At 47.2% G+C, this 22976-nt stretch overlaps 1 protein-coding gene and 1 long non-coding RNA gene across 2 annotated transcripts in view; one reads left to right on the top strand and one right to left on the bottom strand.

Moving 5' to 3' along the window:
* Positions 1-7371, bottom strand: part of LOC144824439 (uncharacterized) — a 65843-nt gene extending 58472 nt beyond the window's left edge. The window contains exon 1 of the long non-coding RNA XR_013608949.1: positions 6431-7371. This is a non-coding gene — a long non-coding RNA (uncharacterized LOC144824439). The remainder of the gene's footprint in view (positions 1-6430) is intronic.
* Positions 1-22976, top strand: part of NLK (nemo like kinase) — a 996575-nt gene that overhangs the window by 196892 nt on the left and 776707 nt on the right. The window lies entirely within an intron of this gene.

Raw genomic sequence — 22976 nt, 5'->3', positions numbered from 1 at the left:
CATGATTGTACAATTTTCTCTGTCTACTCAAAGTAGACCGTAGGTTCTCTTGTAGGGGATTTTCATGATAACTCATAACCACTTGAATAGTCTCGCCCACATGCCAGGACCCCCGAGCTCTAATTGGATATTTTTCGCCTTTCTTCAGGAAGGCCTGCATAGACACTTAAGAGATAGAAAAGACAATAATGCAGCCTAACTAAATGGGCTACAATGGCCACACCTTCTTCTTAAAGTGAAAAAGATCGCCAGTATACTATGTTTTGTGCAGTTTTTGTTATGGTGTGTAACACACAGAAAACTCCCCTTCAGAAAACTCCTTTTAAATTATAGAGATGAGAGGATTGGACAGAGTAGCTCCATAGGCTGCCATTATGTGTCCTAAACTAGACAATGTGCCTTTAAGAAAACTCTGGAGAGCACCAGTATCCCATGATGCACAGCCAGTGGCAGTTACTTCAGTTCTTTTTCCGGCTCCTACTATCTGAACCCTAGAGCATTGAGCTCTATAAAATATTGTATTTTTTCTTCAAACATCTCTTCAGAATTTTTTACTTCTAAGTGTTTTGCTCGACGTCATTGGTCTTTCTCTACCTTTTTCTGTCTTTCACAGTTATATTCATAAATGCCATCTCTTTTTGATAAGTGTCCAGACTGTGGGAGGAAGAAGGCCAAAACTGACCCTCATAGAGTGTGCATTATTTGCCTGCCTGCTACTCGCGTTCCTGATTCCTGTTCCATCTGAAAAGCCTTTTCCAGACATACCCTGCGTGACAGGGAAAAGATTCGACTTCAAGGAGCAGAAGAACAAAGAAAACAGCAGGTCCAGTCATAAGGTGGGGCGTCAGGGCAAGGAGAGAGTCAGTCCTCTACCAGGGGGCTTACCAGCAGAAGAAGGGCTGAAAAACGGCATTGGTCCTGGTCGAAGTCGAAGACTGCGACGTCAAGAGGAGCCACAGCGGTGACCTGTTCGCCGTCAACCCAGGGATCTGGGTGGAAATGACATCGATGTTCAACTTCGAGGAAAAGATCTTCGAGGGTGTTGGCTACGCCAACAGCGAGAACTCCTTGTTCGGCATTGAAAAGCCCACCGCAGACAGTTATAAGTTTGCCGTCGAGAACATCACATCACTCGACATCGAATCATCACTGTCGATTGACCTCGACTCCTCACCGTAGATCGACGGCGACACATCACCGTCTCTCGACATCGACACATCCCCACATCACCGTCGATACATCACCGTCGATCTACAATCATCCAACGCGTTGCATGACATTATTGTTCCTGTAGTTTATCACAGTTAGGATTTTTTTTTAAAGTACAGTCATGCTTTCGTACAAATTATGATATAAAGTCCAAATTGGGATATATGCAGATACATTATTGTGAATAAATTAACGGGTTTAAAAACAGTCTTTAGGAAGTCAATAGTGCAGTTCTTTGGCTCAGTCTCTTGTTTTACATATGTAGTTTTCGGTACACTTTTTTGTACAAGTCACATCATTTTATTTTTATCATCCTTTTCTTTTACTTTCTATGCATTAGGTGCTTGTACTCATAACAAGAACATAAAAGAAGTTCAATAAACTTGACCAGGAGTGTGTTTCCTTTAATTGGGTGCTGAGGCACCAGATTTTTTAGAATTTGTTTTTTATATATTGCTTAGTTGGTTTGCGTTGTCCAACTGTGTCTTGAGGAAGACGTTGACCGCTGCTTGGTTCCAGTCCACACATTCCACATAAGCACCAGCCATGCCATCAACATCCCGACATGACCCACCACGCCACAGAAATCCTGCACCCCTGGGCGCAGTCACATGCATGCTGTTCAACAGGAAATCCCTCTACAAATCTGGAACCAAAATCTTAGGACCTGCTGAGCAGTGACGTGCTGGACCTCTTGTTCCTCACGGAAACCTGACTTGCCCCCAAGTGTGCATGCAACATGGCCATGACAATACCAGCAGGCTATCAGATTGCACAACAGGGCTGCTTCAAACAAGCCATGAGGAGGTGTTAATCTCCTACATCTTCACCCTGAATGGAAGCCTTGTTTACAAACCACCCAGACCACAAGCCTCATTCGCCAACCTAATCACCAACTTCATCGCCCCTCACACTATTGACTCCAGAGCCTGCATGCTTCTTGGCGACTTCAACGCTAATGGAAAGCCTGAACATTGGACTTACCCAGCTATTCATTAAACTAACTCTCATTGCAGAACACTGCAGAACACATTCCAGACCCCATTTTCTACACCAGTGACACCAACTACATCTCACTTCACCGCTCACATGGACTGACCACTTCATCATTCACTTCGAAATGAACACTTCGCAAATCAACACACCCACCAGCAGCAGCCTACCCAGCTATCGTTGCCTGCGAAAATGACTACTGGTCTGCTAACACTCCTCGGAGTGGCAAGTGATATCAGCACATCGTCAGCATATAAGCTGATCGTGTGGACATAGCCCCCAAATGTAATCCCGGTAAGAGCTGGGATCTGCCGCAGCCGCTGAGCAAGGGGCTCCATGTAGAGGGCAAAGAGCAGGGGCGACAAAGGGCACCCCTGTTTCGTGCTTCTTTCAATGGAGAATCGTGAGGATGTATGCCCGTTTACACGGACCACGGCCATGGGGAACGTGTAGCAGTTGAGGATGTGTGTACCGAACCGTTCCCCCATCCCCGCTCGCTCCAAGACTTGCCCCAAATATGGCCAATGAACGCGATCATACGCCTTCTCTGCGTCGACAGCGAGCATCATGTACTACCCTGGGGTACGTGTGGCTTTCTTGATGAGATGTAGAACCTGTTTGGTGTTGTCCGATGTCTGACGCTCAGGAATAAATCCCGCATGGTCCGGGTCAATGACACCTGGCATATGAGGGGAAGACGAGCAGCTAAGATTCTGGTATACAACTTAAGATCTATATTAAGGAGAGATAATGGCGATATATGCTCCACAACTAGACTTATCCTTCCCGGGTTTGGGAATGACCGCTATGGAGGCCTCCAGGAGATCACCCTGGATCGCCCCAGGAGCCGCGAAGGAGTTAAACAGCTTGGTGAGAAGAGGGGTGAGCAGGGCACAAAACTGTTTGCAAAAAATAGCAGAAAAGCCACCCGGTCCAGGGGCTTTAGCTGGCTTAAGACGGGAAATGGCGGCAACAACCTCCGCTGTGTGGATATTCTGATTGAGGTGATCAGCCTGGACCTTGGTCAGCGCAGGAAAGGTGCCGCATGGGTGATGAACTCTCCCCAGTATCACTTCAGCGCTGCCCACTGCGTTGCAAGTGTTGTGTCAGAGTTGGCATTGTGTGAGATGTAATCAGTAACGGAGCGCTGTATGTGCTTAATATCCTCCCGGTGTAGAAGCATATCTCTGAGACGCCAAACCCTGGAGGGTAGTGATAGTGGCGGGAGAGTGAGAGTGGCAATCCCTGGTGCATGGTCCGAAAGGGAAGCAACTCCTATATCAACCACAATTGTGAGTGTGTGCACTGGTGTAGATATTAAAAAATGATCTAGTCTTGCATATGTCTTGTGTGCATTGGAGTAATAAGAATATTCTCGCTCATGAGGGTGAAAGCTGCGCCACAGATCACACAACCCCAAGTCATATATGCAAATGAGCCCCTCAGCAGAAAGAGTGCCCGTCTGGTGAGAGCGTTGGCAAGACTTATCCTTAATGTCATCAAAAACTAGGTTCATAACGCCCCCCAGGATAACATGGCGGTCTGTCGTGGCCGTGGCTGCCGAGAGAGCGGAATGGGAAAACTTTTCCTGGCCCTCGTTAGGGGCATAGAGAGAGCCCACGGTGAAGGTCAGGCCGCTTGCGGCGAATCTATAAATCAGTAGTCTCCCCTTTATCTCAGCCTCCTTCTGTAGAACCTCCCCTCGAAACCGCTGAGCCACCAGAATTGCCACCCCGCAGTTTTGGCAGGGCCTGAAGAAAAGAATTGCTTGGGAAAATACCGGGATCTAAGACGATGGCAGTCCCTTGCTAAAAGGTGTGATTCCTGCAGAAGGCAGAGATCTACCTGTGCATTCTCCAGGTATGACCGGACCGCTCTGCGCTTTACTGGGTTATTGAGGCCCAGCACATTCAGAGTTAAGATCTTAAATGTGATGGCAGGCATAACTAACACCAAAAAGGACTAATAGCATAGATACTGTTCTGCACGTGGTGTAACTGTAGTGTGAGCCGGTAAGATGACAAAGAGCCCTGTGGGTACACGTGACAAACCAGTCTCCCGAAGGAGAGTGGACTTGGAACACTGGATTCCCCCCACCAACCCATCCCCTGAAAACCCCCGCAACAAAAATCAGAACCATGGAAAAAAGTGAACTGTCTCTCATTGTCCATCATCTGTCGATGATTGGTGAAAACTGGATTTGGGTAGACTACCAACAGGGAACAGCCCTCCCTCTCCCGCCCAAGACCTGAACCTTCATAAAGCAGTCAGCTGGCTACTCATTGCTTCCAACATCAGCCCGATGAACGATTAGCCAGTTCCGTGGAGGCAGCCTCCAGAGCCGACTTCTGGCTCTGCGTGATCTCCGCAGCAGGGGGTTTCCTGGGCCGCCGTCTACGGCCTTGCATTCGCCATCGGGGTCTGGAGTCAGCAGTTTCTTCTTTAGTGATCTCATCCTCACTCTCCTCTTTTGGGATATCCACCCCCAGCAGTTTACAGGCCTCTGTCAGGGACCGCAGTTGATACAGCTTATTATCCATGCGAAACACCAGGCGAAATGGATGGCCCCAGCTGTAAGGGATGTTGCGCTGTTGTAGATGCTGAGTGACAGGTCTGAAGGTTCTACGCTTTTGCAGGGTGAGGGCTGATAAGTCCTGAAACAGAACCGGCATCTGGTCCCGAAATTTCATGGGGTGCATCTGACGTACTTTTTGGAGTATAGCTTCCTTGGTGCGATAATCTTGGACACAAGCCAGGATGTCCGGTGGCGGGGCAGACGGTGCACGCGGTGGTCCCACTCTGTGCGCGTGGTCTATGCACAGCTCCGTCTCCAGAGGTCTGCCCAGGATGTGATTAAAAAGCTCCCTCGTGTAGGTGAACAGGTCCTTCGAGTCGTCATCCAATTTCACTCCCCAGCTCCAAATGTTATGGCGCCGGGAGCGTTTTTTTAAGTCCTCCAGATGGGCTTGGAGGTCAACTTGTTGGGCATGTATCCTGAGGACCTCCTGCTGGAGTGCCGCCATCTTCGTGTCTCTCTCATCACTCTTGCCCTCCAGGTCAGCGACCCTCTCACCAATGCCATCCAGGTCTCTACGGACCTCCTTGATCTCCGTAGTGAACTCTCGCTTAAGTGTGCGAATGTCTTCTTGCAACGCAACAAACATGGCTTCAAGAAATGCTTTTGTAATGGGCTCCGCGCCATCCTCACTCTCTAATGTCGGGTCAGAGACACCTGTCGCCATGCTGGAGGCTGTTTGTCCAGTTTGCGCCTTTGCAAACAAGTCCTTAAGAGTCTTATCTTTGCGCACCCCGGAGGAGGACATGGCTCACCCCACCGGTATCCAAAAGGGTTGCAAGAGGCCACCCCCAGCCCAGCTGTGCTGTCAGGATTGGCCCCCCCGCCAACACGTGCCAGTACGGAAACTCACCACTCCGGGGGAGTCCCAAGGTCGGATCTAGGATGAGGTGGCCCCAAGTTTAGCCTCTCAGTTTCTTCTTGCAAGGCCCTGTAAAGCAGGCCCGGCATGTTTCTGTCTCCAAGGGGCCCCCCTACTCTTTTCCTCCGGTAGCAGGGCTCCATGCGTCTGGGCAAGCGCAACTATTGGGGAGCGCCAAGCAGATCCCTCTCCCTCCGTTCGCTGGGGGTCGTTGATTGCAAGGCCGGCCCCGGTCACCGCACCCTCCGAGCGCCACAGCCGGTTGATTCACCCCACTCCACTCGTGCTGCCGGCCAGGCCTCCCCCACTTTGTCTCCGTCAGACCGACCTCCCTCTCCAGCGCTGTGGCTATGTCCAGTAGGCCCTGCCGCAGTCAGAAAGGCCCCACAACTCCGCGGCTGTTCTGGATTCCCACTGGGCTCGCCAGTCGTGGCTCAACCTTCCTTCTCCTCATCCAAAGTCCAGGCTCCCAGGGTGGACCCCTATGAGGCCGAGCCAGAGACCGCCAGTCCCCCTCTCAAACAGCCACTCAGCCCCTCAGTCGCTGGCCAGTCCTCAGCAAACGCCGAACCGTCTTACCGGGCTACTCCGCCATGCAGGCCGCCTCACTTCCCGGGTCCCTCCAGCAATGCCCGCAAAACTGATCCAGCAGTAGGCCCGCAAAGTGGAACTCCGCTACGTTCCGCCCCCCCCCCCCACCCCCCGAACAGGCACTGTCGCCAAGGGGATCCCTAGGCCCTGTCTGGGCTGCTTCACTGCTGGGCCTCCCACCCGCTGGGCCCCGTACTCACTTGCATCATCGGGAACCCACACTCAGGGTGCGCAGGGTTTGTCACAAACTGGCGGGCAAGGCGCACCTCCCCGGCTCTGCTGCCTGTCTGCTCCACTGGAGATTCGTCAAAGATTCACTCTCCTACTCGCCACTGCGGGAGCTACAGCTCCGCTGACCCCTCCGGTGCTCCTCCGGTCCGCGCTGTCTTCGCGCCACCTCACAGGGCTCACTATGCTCGTCTGCCTCCTGCGCTGCTTGTCTCCCTCAAGATGGCGGCACCAGGCCGGGTCTCCAGCGGCACATCCAACCTCAGCCGCGGGGGATCGCCAAGATATCATTGTGCAGCTCCCAGCGCTGGCAGCAGTTCCCATAACCACCAATCCAATCGGGCACTCGCAAAGGCTCAGGTCTCCCGCTGCTCGGCTGCGACCTCCGGCCTCTCCGATCCGCGAGCCTCACAAGCTACCGGCCAGCCAACTGCGATCAAAATGTCCCTTCAACGGGGGTTTCCGCCTCGACCTGCTGCCCCGTAGCTTCAGGGACACTCGGCTCTGGATATTTGTGCCGACCTCTGCGATAACCGCCAAAAAGCCGGTGCTAATTTAAAGTCGTCGACGGGAGCTCCGGGGCAGAACGTACTCTCACGCCTCCATCTTGGCCATGCCCCTAATGTTATGTTTTAGGGAAGCTTGCAGTACTGCCTGTTGTGTAGTAGCATTAGTGTGTTTTATTGAAACTTGAATACCAAAACAATTAGTATTATGAAAACTTATTTTAATTTTGCTGCAAAGAATGAACTTTCACAAAACCAGTAAAAACGTTTGCTTTCGGATTTTTATTGAAACAGGCAGTCACAATTTTCAAACTGGACTGTGAAATTTTTCAGACCTTTTAAATGCTCCATATCATAATTGAGATAGTCAGTCCTGGTTTCTCAGTCTGCATGATTCTTTGACCATAATTGCAGTATTAAGCTCCAGAGTTCAACTGACTGTTGGCTGTAAAGTCAGGAGTGGAATGATGTATCGCACATTGCTTGGAGCCACATAAATGGAACATGAATGAATGCACAATAAAATTATGTGTTATTTTATGCCTTTTTGCTCTCTGCCTCCCATTTAATTTACATTATGGTATGACGTGACAATTGTTAGGGAAAATAGCCCTATATGACTCTTGCAACTAGTCCTGTTCTCCAGCTGTGGCTTTTGCCCTGGCTCCTACCTCCTACCTGACAGGTCTCCTGTGCTTCTTAAGAGCAGGGCTATCACATGTTTATCAAATATGGGTGGCGGAGATGGCATTTGAAGTGCAAATTTTTGAATCCCACTGCTATTGGGCACACTCCAAATACCCTCAAAATAGAAAGGACACCTAAGAAACAGTTCTGCTGAGTACAGTGACAGGCTACAGAAGTTTGGAGAAGAACAGCATAGCAAGCAAAATACTACAAACCCCACCACTGCTCTGATGAGGCTTTTTACAATTAGCAACAACATGTAATTTGCATACACAAAACAAAAACTAATTTCAGGTGCAGGTTTGCAGCTTCGTGGTAAAAGGGCCACTATTTCCATTTCTAATCAGTCTTTGACCTTGGGCTGTTAGGGGTGGTGTCCCCTCTCGTTAAATGGTGCGGGGACGCTTTCCACTCATGTCTACTTCTGACTGGTGCCCAAATCAGCTCCCAACAGGTCTGGCTTATGAATGTAACGCTTTGTTTGTCATTGATGGTTTTAGGCACACTAAGTCACCTAAGATTCGCTCAATCTTTGCATTCGTGCACCCATTCATCCTTTCACTGGCTCATTCTTGCATTCATTATGTGACACAACTACAATAAAACACACAAACCCAAAACGTATGCAAGATAAACTGAAAGAATACAAGTGGATAAAACGAAAATATGATGTTGCCTAAACAAAGCGGACATATGCTTGCAATAACCAAGCATATCAGTGGTTGTCCGACTTGCAGTTATATGTATGGTCTCTCATTTTTTTTAAAGGTCCAGCATGGCTTCCACATTTAGAACCAACGTGTTGGCCATCTTAGAATGGTAAAGCAAAATGTGCTCTCTCCTAAGAGGGCCTAACTAGCATTCTTACAGGGCAAATATTCTATATTCACTGTTTGTAACCAGCATCAAAATCCTTTGCTACTACATGTAGTCTGTGAGATTTTCCATGTAATAAAATCCCTCACTACAAGCGTCCATACAGAGTAATAATAATCCACCCTTAAATGAGTTGATGTTTACATATACTTTCCACAATAAATGTTGGATCTACTGCTGTTATCACAGTATTCCATACAAAAAACTGGTCAGACCTATAGCCATGATCGTGGACTTGCCACCATAACCCAATCAGATCCTATATTCCAGGGAACCATCATGTAGGTGGAGCCCTGCACCTCTCAGTTTAACCTTGAAATCTATTTTGTGTTGATTACATAAAGTCTTGTGACAGCTACATCAACAAGCCAGACTAAAAAATGCCTGGGATCAAGTGCAGCGCATTGTGGCTGCACAATCCGGTAAGAACAGGTGAGACCTGGCAGAAGCTTTGCCGGAGCTTTCAGCCTTTGTATGGTTAAAGGTTTTTTTAAAAGAGGGATCTGTAGTTGTTGCTAATCAAAACAATTGCAACAGCTGAAAAATACGTACAGTATATGACATTTTAGATATTAATTTTTTTATACTGTAGACCTGTAATCCAGCACCTCTAGAGGACCTGCAAAGCGCTAACTTTACAAAGTGAATGTCACTGCAAATGCACATCAAAATATGGTGTTAATAGCTCGATTACTATCACAGTTCCACATTGTGGAAAAGAAGTTAATTCAGCATAGTACGCCCGAGTCATTACTTAATTTTGAACGGCCAGATAAGCTATTAAAGATAGGTATCCTCAAATTGAGCAAGGGTTGGAAAGACCTATACTGAGGACGTTTACAAAGGAGTGGAAGAGACTTGTTGGGTTTCGCCTGAGACAGTGCAGCCTAGGGTCCAGGAAAAATCGTTTCACCAGACCAAATCTTGCCGAATGCAGCTGTTGTTCTACTGTTTTCCACTACTCTCCTCTGTCTGTTGCAACAGGCCAATAACACCTTATTTGCAGTAACTTCAGAGGTTTCAAGGTGCCTTCACCTTATGATCTTTTTTAATTTATTTTTTTAGTTTTATTTAAGTTTTCAGAAATGAAAAATCCAAATCAAGCGATACATGTAGCGATAAAACATTGCAGAGTACAGGTTACAGAGGTACATAACAGTCTATCCATAATAGGGTGCAGCTCATTTACATATACACTTGGTACATTTGAACAATCGCATCATGGATATATCTTGAACCATTGCAGACACATATAAAGGACCATCAGTCAGGAGATTGAGCCATAAGATATGCAGTAAAGGGATTCCAGAAATCTGGGCCTAGAGGCCCTGGGTAATTCTTCCCAATAGCACAGAAGTTGGTCACGACAAAACGCTACATCCTTCAGCTATCGCTGACATTTAGGTGCGGGTCTCCCATCCCAATGCAACGACACCCTGCGTTTGGCCAATAAGAGCGCCAGAGCCACCAGCCTACGATTACACAGTTTAAGATACAGTACATTGCCTAACAAACAGACAGACATGGTGCAAGGCATAGGTTCACCCACCATAGCTGTTAATGCTTCAGTCACGCTTCCCCAAAACTCAGCCACCCTACCACAACTCCATGCTAAATGCTGAAAATCAGCTGCCTCAGCCCCACAGCGCCTACAATGATCTGAATCTCTCAGGCCATATTTAAAAAGTTTAATATATTTGATGAAGGTATTTATAATTGATTAAACGCAGATTGCCATTCGCTGTAAATTGACCTGTCAGTTTACAACAAGTACCCCATTCATTCTCAAAGCCTGCGTCAAAATAGCATTCCAGTTAGCCATCGGCCCCACTCCCACAGCCACTTCATCAGCTTGCGAAACATTATATAAATGTGTAACCATTTTCGCCCTTGATTGTGCAACATAAATATGTTGCAAAGCTGCAAGCACAAGAGGCTCTGCAGGATAGCCGGGAAACCAGGCCTTAATCGAAGATCTCAGCCTACTATAGATAAAGGTAGCCATAATAGAGCCACCCCAATCACCCAAAAATGCTAGCAAGCCGAGAAACTCCCCATCTGAATAGATATCTCCCATAGTACTTTTATTCATAGATTGCAAAATTTTCACAGCCCCCATTTCACATGTCACAGAAAGTTGTCCATGATATAGCAGTGGCATTGCCGGCGCATATAATGGCAATTTCCCAGCCCGTCTCCCAAGTTCGATCCATGCATGCCTTGTACGGTGTATGGTGTCAATCTCTGCCTTCTCGAAGACTGTAGTGTCGTTAACTACCATTGCCTGTAACGGTATCGGATGGACAGCACCCGCCTCCACCGCCACATGTGGTGTGAAGGGCGGCACAGTCTGCCAATATGATGCATACTGCGCTTGCGCGCACAAATAATACAGTTTCATGTCAGGCCCCCGAAACCCACCCATCTCATACGGTAGCGTCAAGACCTCCCATTTAATGCGTGGCTTTTTCCCTCCCCAAACCAAAGTGAGTAATATAGTGCGCAACAAGGTAAAGAAATTCTGTCGTAAAATAACGGGAATATTGACAAATAAATACAGAAATTTCGGTAGGACCACCATTTTTATCAGCACCACTCTATCTGCAAACGTTGATGGGAGCTGTAGCCATCGGGCAACTGTGTCTTCAAGTTTACTTATAGCAGTCCCATAATTTTCGTACACAACAATCTGCGGGTCTCTGTGCACCCACACACCAGATATTTAACAGGATCATCGCTCCATATGACAGGGTATTCCAACTGCACCTTTTTTGTACAGTCCTTTACCGCGAGAACCACCAATTTGTCCCAATTTATGCCCAACCCAGAATACCATTCAAATCTAATATATTCCCTTATCAATTGCTCTAGATGTATTTCAGGCTCACGATCATAGAGGACCATATCATCGGCGTACATTGACACCGCCAAAGGTCGCTGCTGAAACACGAGCGCTGCCTGAGCATGCCGCTTCCTTAGGATACAAACCAGAGGCTCCAACACAACAGCAAAAAGGAGCGGCGATAGCAGGCATCCCTGCCACGTCCCGCGCCCAATCGGGAACACATCTGACGTTCTGCCATTCACTCGTACCCGAGCCACCGGCGCGGTGTATAGCAGCCTAATCCAATTAGTAAATAGGAAGGGGACCCCCATATGATGCAATACTGCCAAAATGTACCGCCAGGAGATAGAATCGAATGCTTTGGCGGCATCCAGCAGAACTGCCGCTGCAGGTAATGTGGGTTTTAAGAGCTGTAACACCGCAAACAGCGTCCGCAAATTATGCGCTGTAGATCGCGTCGGGACAAAACCCGATTGATCTGGTAGGACCATCACAGGTAGTAATAACTGCAACCTAGTGGCTAGGACCTTAGCAAGAATTTTAACATCTGTATTCATCAATGAGAGTGGCCTATATGACATGCATTGCTCGGGGTCCTTCCCTGGCTTACAAAGGGTCCCAATCAATGCCTCGCGAAGCGTGGGGGGGCAACTTCTGCTGCTCATACGCTTCCTCAAACATAGCGTGAAGATGCGGTGCCCGGATATCCAAATATTCCTTGTAAAACTCCGCTGGGAGTCCCATCCGTGCCTGTTGCTTTGCCTTTAGGTAAAGCATTAACAGCATCACGTATCTCGCCCAAAGTCCGAGGATATATTAAAAAGTCCTGTTGCCCCTTCGACAACCACACCAGAGCTATGTCAGATAAATATTCCGCTATCTCAGACTCCTCAGCAGTTCGCCTACATCTGTACAAATCCGAATAATGCTCAACAAAGGAGGCCAGGATACCCTCACTGTCACAATGTCTGATGCCATTTGCACAAATCGCGTTGATGGTGGTGTTCTTAACCCTACGTTCAGTTATTTTTGTTGCCAACGCTCTCTCCGGTCGCCCACCCTCTCCATAGTAACGTGCTGTCCATCGCCTTGCCATATGCCTCACCTCCATGTCCGCCAACTCATTATATTCAGTGATCTTTGACCTAATTGCCGCTAGTGTAGCCACATCTGCCTCACTGTCATACCGTTTCTCCAGTTCAAGTAGCTCAGCTTCAAGAGCAGACATAGAGCCCCGAAGGGACTTAAGAACCCCAGCCTGGAGACCAATACACGCTCCTCGAATCGTTACTTTGAACGCCTCCCAGAGGGTGTCTAAACCATCCACCGTGCCTGTATTGTGTTCAAAGTTTTGTACAATAGCTTCGCTAATTCCTTCACGAAACACTTGATATTGCAAAGCGGAGGACTGTAATCGCCACTGAAATAACGGTGGGGCATATCTGGGTATTGTAATAGTGAACAGCGAAGGAGAGTGGTCAGAAAGTGTCCTAGGTAAATGGGAAACGTACGTGACCCCCGTGTTGATATCAGTAGTGGTCCGCCAGTAGTCCAGGCGAGACCGGGAGCCATGCGCATAAGAGTGGCAGGTATCTTCCCGCACCCTAGGATGTCTCAATTGCCAAATATCTACAAGAGCCAAGTTATGTATCCCAGTCTGAACTGCCTGCGCAGCATTTTTAACAGTAGGGTCAGAGGCGGTGTGCCTATCCAAATCTGCATTCAATACGACATTAAAATCGCCACCACAAATAATGGCTGTAACCTATAAACCTTATTCCATAAGACATCATAAAAAGCAGGGTCATCGATATTAGGCCCATACACATTGATGATAGTGATCATCATTCCACACAATTTCCCCTGCCCCAATAGGTAGCGACCATCCTCGTCAGCCTCCACATGCGACGGCTCAAACACCAAATGTTTCTTGATCAATATCATAACTCCTCTCGAATAGGAGGAGTAGGATGACGCAAACTTGACACCCGCCCATCTATTGGCCACCAGTCACCCTCCGACCCCATTGTGGTACCTAGGGGGGTCAGGGCAAATCTACAGTCTTTTCCCAGTACATCCCATAGTCATCACAGAAAACGTAATCGTGCTAAACATAAATAGACGCCAATGTGTAACTAAATGTACAATAGTCTCCCTTCACAGGTATCCGCAAAGAAAATTTTTGCTCCGCAGCCACTTCCCTGCCCAATATTGGTCAGAATGATGTGAGCATTGTGCAAAAGAAAACAATGAAATATGACACAGCCGAGCATCTCACCACCTCAAACCATAGCAAAAGCCACCGCAACTTCCACAGATACATACTGAACAGCCCAAGGAAGAATTGCAGCAGACCATAATATGCAAGCAAATAATACAAAAATAAACGCATGTCAAACAAGTTATAAGTCATAACTGCCCCGCTCATCAGCACAGCATCTCATTCGTTAAACTCAACTCACATGCAATCCTTGTCCTGTGCTCCAAAAGAGAGCCTACAATCAGGTAAAGGGAAGCACAGTAAGAGGAAAAAACAAACAGACAGTGAAGCATCTCACATATGAGCTACATATAACTGTAATAACATATTAATCCTCATCATCTGCATCGTCACTAGCCTGTCTGGTCGTAGTACGCTACTCCAGCTGCCGAATATACTGCATAGCGTCCTTAGGGGTCATGCAGATCCCAAGCTTGTTTCCATAGAGAATCTTTAGCCGTGCGGGATATAACATGGCGTATTGTATTTCCATGTCACGCAGCTTCTTCTTGACGTGCTGGTACTCCCGCCGGGTGTGTTGAACTGCAACTGTAAAGTCCGGAAACAGGGCCACCTCCATCCCCTGATAATTGGTGGTACCCAATTCTCGTGCCCGCCGAAGAGCGATATCCCTTTCGCGATAATTAAGAAGTCTTGCGATAATTGGTCTTTCCACCACCAGAACATTTGAAAAGTGTTCCCACCAAGCAAAGTTTTTAGCATGTCTACCACATAAAGCTCCAGCTTGCCCGTGTTGGTAGATTCAGGCACTCCCGTGATGCGCAGGTTGATCCTGCGCGATCTAGCCTCCAAATCCCCGTTCCTGGAACTTATGACTTCCAAGATCTTATCCACCTCAGTTTAGGACTTCGTTGTATGCTCTACCTTGTCCTCAACCATGGAGATACGTTGTTCCGCCTCTGTCACACGCTCCCCATGCTTGTCTAATTTCGCTGACATGGTGTCCATTCGCAGTTTTAAGTTATTTATCTTCCCATCAATAGTTTAAAGGCTCTGCTGCATTGCCAGCAACAGCCTTTCCAGTTTGGAGCTGCTACCCGCTTCCATATCCATCGCCGTGTCAGACGCTGCCTGCTGCTGCGCCTTCTTCAGACGTCTAGACTCAAAGGAGAGTGTAGACTGTAGCTGCTTGTCCGGCTTACCCATCCTGCCACAGGGACAAACAAATTGGGCACCACTCTAAGGAAGCTTCCAAAATGCTTTAGGTCTCTTCAGTCTGTACCACCCGCACGCTCACTAAGTCCGTCACCAACAGAGCAAACTGGAGTCACACTAGGAAACTGCCTCCAAACAATCCGTGGGGGATAGGATAATCTATAAGTAGCACTGCCTCAGTTCCTCAGCGTTATCCGTGCAGCAGCACGCTCTAGTGTCATATAGGTACTGCTTCCCTATATACCGTGTTAAGTTAGCAAGAGCTTATTAAATGTTTAAACGCCATTTTTCCTTTTGCTGCTTCTGCGCACGACGCATAATTGTTATTTTAGCTTTCAACCTAGAGGAGCGTTGTGATTTACATGAGAATAATATGTTATTGCTCTGATATCAGATTTGCTTGGTAAAATATGTCTGCACAGTGAGTGCTGAAGCCTTCAAGGATAACTCGACACAGTGTTGTTGTGAGGTCTGATCTTTGCACCTTCCTAGACATAACATGAATGCAGCTGATGCCAAAATCTGGCTTTAGGCGCGTTTTATATTGCTTTGCTTAGAGCACACACACACACACACTTGATGGTGCTTCGCATACAGAGAGCTGGTGGAAGATGATGTGATCCTCTGCCACTGAGATCTTGAGGTATGGGCCCGCCCTGCTAAAACCCAAAGAGAACTTCTTAGATATAATATAATATATTAAATAGGGAGGGTGAGAATTAGGTGTTGTTAACTCCTATTCATTACAGCATTTTAGCATGCTGTCACCTTTTGCTTTCTATGGACTAGTAAATATGCTGATAACTTTGTTTCTTATAATATGTTTGCTTGTATTATATAAGATATTGCGTTTGAGAACCCTGCATTAGTAAATAAATATTTCAAATATGCACGTGTCCTCTTTTACTCCACGTTCTGGTTTGAAATGATTGTATAGCGAAAGAGTGTTCATGTGTTCCACGATTTCTGAGGTATTCTAAGTTCATGTTCTGGTTTGTCTAAACATTGGGAGTTTGTTATGACCAATGAGACACTGTAGCTAGCTCGGTAAGGGGATTTTGGGTACTGAGGTGAGTTTTGGGTCACCCTAATGCACTGAGGTTCCAAATCTCTATGCACAGTTCTGTAGGAGAACGGAATCCCTGCTACATGGCGCCCATACGTTGGTGGTCTTATATCATGACACTCGAGTAGTATATCATTCAATCCTTAACCCCTTCACTGTTGTTTCCGGAAAACGGTGGTGTCAGACAAAACCTACCTATTTTTGAAATAGGTCTTTTCAAGCTAGAATCTTTCTAAAACGGTTTCCTTGAATTACTACCCAGTTGTGCTACAAAGTTTACTTTGTCTTTCTACGTTCCTGTGCTGTCATGGCCAATCCCGTGGACATTCCGCAGCATGGTCTCATTGCTGTGCGCAATCATTTGCTGACTTACAATGTGCCTGTGGAAGGCTTGGCTGTGATAATGGTGGTGAGTGCCGAAGCGGCTTACCCATACAAACTCTTTTATTCGTGGGTGACATTTCCGGCTGTGGACGCTAATTCTTGTGTGTTCCACACTTACACTCCCTCTCCTGTACCGAATGAATATACTCCATACAGGGCACAGGAGGTACCTATTTATACTTGGCAGCATCGCGTTTGGTTTGGTGGCGCCCTACCCCATTCTTTGACCGCTCCGAGGTTAGGTCCTTTGTCCATTCCAGGCGCACATTGGCCTGTTTTGGCTGGATTTACTCCTCATCCTCTAGACGGCAATTGTAACCTTGCTGAAGTTCGTAGACTACATGTAGTCTCTATTGCCGTGATTCGAGCTTTAGTGCAATACATAGCCCGTAATCTTCCCGGTGGGTCCCCGGGGGGTGCGGCGCTTCCGGCCGCACAGGGCAGTTTGAAGCTCAGTCCCGTGATGGTCAATGCTGTAATGGGCAGGCGTCCCCAGGAAAAGGATGATTTTCCTTTCTGGCTTGCCGGGAAATTTGACCAGCTGGAAGCTGTATTTCCTAATTCGACTCCTGGTGAAAAACACAGGATTCTGACACTTAGTTTGCCTAAAGACTTGGCCCCTGGAATCGGTGACTGTGAGAGCTGGGGTAGAACATTCGCGGCGGTCTATGCGAGGTGTTACGGCACTCCGTCTATGACTGTCCTGCCTACAGTCCTTAAGCGTGTTCAGGATGATCACGGACCGGAAGCTGCGGTTGAATTGGGTATGCACCTGTGTGGCACCTTTGATGTAGTTTGCGATCTCATACTTGCTAATGTCAAGGGAGATGCAGTGAACTTTCAGGTAGCCAATGCTTTGGCGGCGCTTCCCGATGCCGAGAAACCCCGACAGTTGGCGAGAATTATTGTGGCGGCTTATAAAACCGTTGGTCGCAATAGTAGGGGGCTCAAACCTTTTTCTACTAAAGAGAAAACGCAACCCCAAGGGCAGAAGTCTGAAACGGACGTTCAGCCCAAGTCCAAAAAACAAAATTGGCCTAAAAAACAAAAACAGGGAAAGTAACAGCAACAACAACAGAAACAGGAGTCTCGTCCTGCGTCTCCATTGCCTGCGCAGACAGAACGTGTTTATGACTTGCGCGATCGTGCGAAGATTAAATCACCTGATCGATTTCAGGTTTCTGAACAACGCTCTCCTCGTTCCTTTCAGGAAACATCGGCCTCGGCGACCGGTGGTGGAGGAGGCGGCAGGGGTCGGGGTGGCCAGCAAGGACGTGACCAGCCCCGCCCGAAAGACGGTGCAGGAAAGCAGGACGGCTCGACTCCGAAGAGACCCCAGTTTCAAAAGGAGAAAGTCGCCGCTTTAACAGCACACAGATATGCCACAGATAGTGAGAACGCGGCTTCGGAATCTGACGTGGGCTCTGACCTTGCTGGACAGCGCGGCGGAGATTGACATTGTGAGAGAGGACCTGCGTCCACTACTGAAGGTGACAGCGACTGACCGTTATGTTGTAATAGAAACAGCTGATACTAGAGTTGCTCCCCCTGATAGACTTTTTGAAATTGGCCTGTTAATCGAAGATGACATACAACATACCATAGTAGGGGTATTTTGGGAAAATCTTTAGTCTACGTATAACATTTTGCTTTCGGAGGCTGACAGGCCCCCACCTTTTGTTCTCGCAGCTCCGCGAGGGGAGGAGGTAATCCTCCCCAGTTTCGCGCACACAGTCTCGAAAGAGCATGCGCGGAGTTTTGAAGAAGAGTGGGCTAAGGCTCTAGCTCCGGCTCTGTACCGTACACATTGTGGTTGGGATACATTTTCCCCGAACCACGAAATTCCTTTACGGTCCCAGCCACAGCCTCAACCTCAATATCCCATTCGGCGTGAAGCCAAGGCTTCCGTCGCGGCAATCCTTGAACAATTGGAATATCAAGGTGTGATTGAAACATGTGTGTCACCGATGAATAACCCTCTTTTTACTGTGACCAAGCCCGACGGTTCATATTGTTTGGTATTGGATTACCGGCATTTAAACTCGCATTGCCGTACCTGTGCAGTACAGAATACTCACGGCTCTGCCTTAGTGGATAGTCTTGTGCGTAAGCGTTTTAAAACCACGCTTGACATTTCCAACGGTTTTTATGCCCATCGATTGGATGGTCGAAGTTCCCAATGGACCTCCTTTACTTGCGGCGGTGTTCAAAAACAATTTTGGCGTTTGCCTATGGGCTATAAGAATAGTCCTAGGATTTTTACTGCCCGCATAGTCTCTCTTTTGGAGAGAATCAATCCAGATGCATGCTCGTATGTGGATGACATTTATCTCACAGACGACGAACTTTGGGAGCATCTGTGTCGCGTAAACAGCTTAATTTGTAACTTTGCAGACATGGGTTACAAATTCAACTATGCAAAATCGCACATTGCAGAGTACACAGTGTTGTTCTTGGGCTATGAGCTCAACAATGAAGGTAGAGGTTTGGCTCCTCACTTCCTGGAGAAATGCGCACAACTGCGCGCTCCGACAACCCTGAAAAAATTACAGACTTTACTGGGTTTCTTAAATTTTGGAAGGACATACATTCCGGAAGATGCCCAGCGTATCAAGCCTTTGTATGCTTTGATACAACAGACTTTTTCCAAATCATGCTGGCTGCCTGAGCACTCGGCTATTTTGCAATCTTTGCAGGCTGATCTGCTCGCTTCTAAATTCTTACTGACTTGTGATAACCACAGCAACCTGGTGATAAGAATCATTCCTGGGACGGTGGGTTTCACGTACCTAACTTTTAATGAAGGTGACACGGTACCTATTGTTTACAAGTCACACTTGTACACATCGGCTGAAATGCGGTTTTCCACTGTGGAGAAAGTTTTAACAGCTGTACAAATGGCGATTCTTAAGGAACGTGCTCTGTCACAGGGAAAACGCATGTCGGTTGTTACCCCCTGTCCTCATTTGGAGGCAGTTACGAAAGCCAGTGTACCGAATTCTAAAGCTTTGCACCCTCGGTGGATTCAATGGGCTGCTTCCTTGACGTCCACGGATGTCACGTTTATTTTTGACTACTCATTACGGTCGCAGGAGTACTTGCAGTATGAATTCATTCATCCAGCTCTTTTAGCAATGCGACCTTTCGAGGGTTTCCATTGCATCATTTACACTGATGGTTCGGCGCAGGTTGCGCATGGCTCTAAACACGCCTACATTTCCACATGCGACATTGTGGTCGGTGCCATGGTGAACGATGAATTCAAGTCCAGGGTCGTGCACACGCAGACTCTAGGGGACTGCACAGCACAATTGGCAGAGCTTCGAGCTCTGCTGCTTGCGTTAGAGTACGCAGATCCTAGTGTGACGACTCTTATTGTGAGTGATTCATATTATTGTGTCCAGTCTTACAATGAAAACTTGTTCTTTTGGATTCAGAATGACTTTCGTGATTCCATGGGTAGCACAATAAAACATAAAATTATCTGGGTCCGAGTGGCTGAGCTTAAAGAGCAGTTGCCACTTGTGTTTGTGATTCATACTCTCGGCCATCAGCGTGTTGGAGTTCACACTGTGGGTAACTCGCTTGCTGATGAGGCGGCGAAATCAGCGGTATCTACATATTTAGTTGCAGCGGTTACACGGTCCAAAAGTAAGATTGATGATGACATCTTGGCGGCTGTTGCTGCCACTGAGAAGAGAGGTAAACATCCTACGGGGTTCCCTTCGAAGTACACATACCACTTAAGTCCCGATAAGGTTCCTTATGTGAAAATTCCTGAGGTTGGTGAACGGTTGATTCCCAACTCGGACCGCAGGAATACACTGATCACAGCGGCTCATGAAGGTGTTGCGTCTGGGCATGCGGGCGTCTCAGCCACTGTATCTCAGTTACAGCAACGTTTCTGGTGGCGGGGACTGTACAAACAGACGCGTGATTATGTCCTTCAATGTGACATATGCCAGCAGATTAAGCCACAGACACAGTTGTACATTTCTAATAAACCACTAGGTTGCGTTTATTTGGATCACTGCGGTCCCTTTTCCTCTGATACTGCGTATAAGTACGTCATAATAGCAGTTGATTCATGCACACGCTTTGTGTGGGTATGGCCCCATCGCAGAGCTGATTCACGGACTGTCATAAGAGATTTGCGTGTCTTTGTAGGGATTTTTGCCTGTGGTACCTTCCATTCGGATCAGGGTCCGGCTTTCGCCTCTAAGGCGTATAAGGATGCCATGACTTCGATGGGGGTCCAAGTCAAGTTTTCGTCTCAATACAGACCTGAGGGTAACAGTTTAGTGGAACGAATGAACCGTGACTTAAAGCAATCATTGACAGCTCGCGTTATAGGCACTGGCAGAAACTGGCTGGCCCACCTCAATTGCATGCAGCGTGCTCTTAATAATCTCCCTAGAAGGTCTCTGGGTGGGCGGACCCCATACGAAATGCTCTTTGGTATCAAGATGTACGTCCCGGACCTTGACGGTCTAGACTGCGTGGCCCAAGCCACAACCTTTGACGTAGATGAACATTGCAATGTTTTACAGGATCTACAAAAGACCAGAGACGGTCTTGCAAAGGAACATTTGCCCTCCACATCGGATGATGCGTTGCAGATCCCGGTAGTAGGCTGGCTACACCAAGTTGGAGAACTGGTTCGAGAGAAGATCGATAACAAGAAAGAATTTGGTCCTTCCTATCGAGCTCAGGTTCCTGTGCTTGGCGTGAAGGGCACAAGAACAGTCATTTTACCACCACTTCCAGGTCGTAAGGAAAACAGGTTTATCTCTATTGACAATGTCAAGATACACAGAGTGGCCGATTCTTCTTAGTATGACTCCGGCGGTCTCCTGTCCTTCGATGGTGAGAAAATCTGTTTTGGCCACTGCTTCTAATCCTGTGCCTGAGGTGGCCCTCGAGATGCCTGCTGTTTCCAGTCCTTTATTAAGTACTTTACCTGGTGATAACGTTGATGAACCTCATTACACTTACCCAACTGACTTATCGATGCCTGACTTGCAAACACGTTTGGCCACAGAATCCAGATTCTCTTTTGACACTATTTCACATAATTGAAAAAAGCCCTCACGTTTTGCAGTTTATGCCACTTTATTTAAAAAACATTTTTTGATCCCCCCTTGGACATATATTTGGCTGGTACTTTTTTCAATTTACCTTTTTATGTCAATTGGTTTTGTGTTTTATTTTTTTCGTATTGTCGATGGACACTATGTCGAGGAGAGAACATGAATTCGGCATCTTAATGGAACTTTGGCCCCCCTTTCCTCGTCGCATTCAGCATACAGACTGAAGAGAGACTTGACTTTTGTTAACATCACTGCTTGGCCTGTTCTTGATGGGATTGTGTGGGGTGCGGTTAAATTTCAAATTCATGGCCCTACTGAGGTTGTTAATGTCCCTAATGTACTCAGGGTAAACATGGGAGATGTGGTGAAACAAAACATACGTTCTGATGATTGGGATGTTCAGGCCGTAGAAGCTTTGTTTTCTGATTTGAAATATTATGCTGCCTTTGATGCTGAAGATTTATACTTAGATTCTGCTAATTATGGTGAATTATTTTGCTTCCAACATTTTGGCAACCATTATCTGCATAAAACAGGTTCCAGGAGGGGTACTGTAAATTACACACAGTGGGAACATTGCCCAGCTCCTTTACAAGGCAGTTCGAGTACTTTTTTGAAAAAGTACACTTATTTTGCCGACTTTAATCAGTCCAATCCTTGTAGTGTAGTTCCTATTATCCCAATAGGCTCTGCGCATTGGAATAATATCTTCAATAGTATAGACCTAGGGCAGAGGTTAACTAGGTCTTCTACAGACGATATTAGACTTAAAGTTTTGTGTTTGCCAGCTAGCTCCGAGTTCACTAGAAACTTTCTCGAATAGGCAAGGAGGATTTTAACCTCCCTGGATAGACAAGAAGGGATTTAGTTTCTGACAACCATAGAACATGACAACTTTGCTCTCCCCTAATCAAGAGTGTATCTCTAGAGTCGTGTGAAAACAATAGACAACTTATTTTACTCAGTCAGTACGTGCATTCTTAGTTTCACCAGTTTGTAGAGAAATAAGAGATGGGCGTGGTTCAATAAAAGATGTTATTTATTGATCAGTCTCTTTTCTCATACAAGAGAAATGAATCGCTATTATTGCAATACTTGTAGTTAAGTAAAGTGCATACAGTAGAGACAGAATTATAAAATAATACTGTAAAAGCATTGATATGGTTTCTGAGCCATATGATACTTTAAAATGGATAAAATAGATACATACATATATACATTTGACTAATCATACTCAACTGGTGCTTCTAACCACGCCTACCCCAATGTACCTGACCTAAGCCTAATACGTGGGCGGGAGTAGATAAGTAGCAGTTTAAGTTAAGTTTGTTTTGCCAAGGGACTGACTCGAGAATTCTCTGCAAGGGGTTATTCAGTTCTGTACCTGAGATCTAGAATGATGGAGGGCTGGTATCTCTTATCCCAGGTCTTGATATTCCAGCTGCCTGCGAGGGCTGCTTGGAAGCGCCGGAGCTGGATTTCTCGGCAGGAGAAAGGCAGCGTCTCGTTTCTCAGCGCGTCAGGAAGGCGGGGCAGCGTCTGTGGGCTTCGCTCTCTGCTGGGCTCCTCAGCACGTCTCGCTGCTCCGATCTCGTCACCACCGCATGTGTTTGCTTAAGGCAATGTCG

The sequence above is a fragment of the Lissotriton helveticus genome, chromosome 3_1 (assembly GCF_964261635.1).
Source record: "Lissotriton helveticus chromosome 3_1, aLisHel1.1, whole genome shotgun sequence".
Lineage (NCBI taxonomy): Eukaryota > Metazoa > Chordata > Amphibia > Caudata > Salamandridae > Lissotriton > Lissotriton helveticus.
The sequence above is the reverse complement of the archived record's forward strand: the minus strand, read 5'-3'. Positions and strand labels throughout refer to the sequence as shown.